The sequence below is a fragment of the Crocodylus porosus genome, unplaced genomic scaffold (assembly GCF_001723895.1).
Source record: "Crocodylus porosus isolate Cpor-Errol unplaced genomic scaffold, CroPor_comp1, whole genome shotgun sequence".
In the NCBI taxonomy this organism is placed as follows: Eukaryota; Metazoa; Chordata; order Crocodylia; family Crocodylidae; genus Crocodylus; species Crocodylus porosus.
Genome location: NW_017728943.1, coordinates 112,213,997 through 112,216,877, shown reverse-complemented (window position 1 = coordinate 112,216,877; position 2,881 = coordinate 112,213,997).

The window sequence follows — 2,881 nt, the reverse complement described above, 5'->3', positions numbered from 1 at the left end:
GTGCCCCCTTCAGCTGGGAGCTCCCAGCCTCAGGGATAGGCATTATACATGCTCCCCCCTGCCCCCCTCCAGCTGGGCAATCTGATCAGGTGATGGGGATCCCAGTGACAGGGGCCCCTGGCCACATGTTCAATTAATGGTGTGATAGGAAACAGCTACACAGTTATTACACCTATTTTGTGGAATAACTTTCTGGATTATTCCTCTTTTTTTATTAAACATGTGGCCAGGCATTGGTGACTTGTACCCCCCGAGATCAGCCGTGCACCTCCTGGAAGCTCCAGCCACAAAGCCAGAAGTGCACTTCTCGTTTTGCTGTTGGCTCAGCACTTGGCCGCTGGGGGACCCTCTGCCTATTCAGCAATCTGGTGCCCACCCAGACTCGGGAGGCACCAGTCACCCATATGGCCAGGCGACCACTTAAGAAACAGAATGGGAGGCAAGAGGCTGCTATGGGTCTAGCTCTGACCCTGACCTGGATTCAAGGCCAGTCAGAGCTGCAGCAGTTGTCTGCTTCCCCATTTGCTTCCTATGTGAATATAAAATAAGGGGCCTTCCCCCCGCCAGCTGACTGGGGAGTGGAAAACCAGATCTCAAGAGGTCCCTTCCAGTGCCTAACATCTACGAATCTATTAATCTTATATTCGAGTAAATCTGATAATACCATTTGCCAGCATCTTTCATTCTGAATGAGAGGAAGTTAAAAGTGTTATCATAATTAAAGGACGATCCGTTCAAGCTGTCACACTCTTTTTATTTGTTACAATCTTTGGCACCATCTACATGTTATGCTTACTGACTGATTAACCAGTGCCTGGAAAATCATAATAAATTTGTAAATTTGCCACGTGTAAAATCTAATTTTCAGGGGAGGGATATCTTATATTAAGGGGCATCTTATATTTGAGTAAATAGTCTAGTTACCAGTATTTGCTACAGGTCAAATAAACTGCAAGACTCTTGTTCTATTTAGAGGCAGTGTGTTGGGGTTCAATATCAGCCCATATGAATAGAGCAGATGTTGAGTTGCTGGAAGGAAGAAAAGAAGAAATTTTTTGGGCTGCAAACAAAGGGCTTGACTGAGTGCAGTAGTATTTCTGCCTGTAAATATTGTAGTTTGGTCACATATTACCAGTTGGCCTTATCTGCACATGTATCCTATGCTATTTTACAGATGTGCTTATTATTATGCTCCTCCAAAGGCTACACTCAATCATATAACCTGAAGAGTTGGAGCCATGTGCTGCAGTTGCCTTCTCCTTTTAAAAATTATGGTTGTCCAGTGATAAAACTTAAATTTTAATACATCATGACACTTTACAACTGGACACCAAGCCCCTTTTAAAACATTTTTTGGCCACAAACAGGTTTACATATGTTATGCACTATCTGCACAATTAGGCCAAGGCTTATCCATGCACAGCTGACCTGTCTGCTTTCACAGGCTGCTCTCTGACCACATTTTGATCCAGTTCCCACTGAAGTCCAAATCCCACTGACCAAGACTCCCACTGACTTCAGTGATACAAGTCACCACTACTTCAAACACCCACAATGGACAAGCCAAACAGCACTTGACCATCTGCAATCCTTGTAGGTTTCAATGATAAAGGCATCACTAAGCCATGTTATTTTGTGCAAACTGAAAAGTGTTCAGCAGTTTAGATGCTAACACCACCAGTTGCTTTACAGGCCACTTCAGCTAGTGGGCATACAGCTGTCAATCCAAAAGGGTATCTCCATTATAATCAATGGAGACTGTAATTGGATGAGACCCATAATGCACTTCATTTGCAGCCCAGAGGCCAAGCCCTGGGCCTATTTTATTCATGCTGTCAACCTGCGGGTTGTGCAGTACATCATGCCTGTCAAGGCTAATGTTGCAGAAAATTTTCCATTCTAATTTCATTTTCATGCTCATCCTGCTTTGTCTTTGAGCTGAATCACTCCATGCCGCATGAGCTGTACGGCTCTTTATTTACATAGGAGCAACATAGTTTAACCCTGCCTAGTCAGACATTTGAGATCTACAAAGGGTAAAACCATTCCAACTAACTGTCTTCCCATCAGGGAGGAACATCACTCCACAAAAATCAACCCCACATCCTGTTTTGCAATGTAAAACTGAAGTTAGTTCCATCTCCTACCCATTTTCCCCCCAGGGAAAAATACCAGGTTTTGGGTTCACCTGTTTTTTTTTTAAACCTGCATCTGTCTCTACTTGCCCAGCTCTCAGTAGGAATTCCTCATCATCCCTTCCCCACCTCCAAGGGAAGAGAGAATATATAGCTACATAATGACAATAAGGAAAGCTTTCACAAAAAAAAAAATATACATATATCTTATGTGCCATTTTCAATTTCCTTACACAGCTGCCAAACTAGAAACTATGAAATGTAATGTTCTGCATTCTACCCCATAATGTCCTAAACAGCTTGCTCTGGAAGGAGAATTAAAAGACCTGCCTGTTGTTTTATAGTTTCATAGTTTCTAGCGTTGGAAATTCAACAATCATCACCCCTGCATCAGACTATCCCTTGAATATTCCAGCACCAATATCTCCTTTTTAGACACGATGATCAGTATCCAGAATGGTAAAATACAAACCACGTTATACAAGAAACCCACAGACCAACATATATATCTGCACAGAACCAGCAATCACCCTAAACACACCAGGGAAGCTGTGATATACAGCCAAGCCCTCTGATCCCACTGACTTTGCAATGAGGAGAACGCTCGGAATTACCACTTCACACATCTCAAAAAGGCTTTCACTCAGCAGGGACACCTCATAGATTTCATAGACATCAGGGCTGGAAGGGACCTCGGGAGATCATCGAGTCCAGCCCCCTGCCCAAAGGGCAGGAAGTCAGCTGGG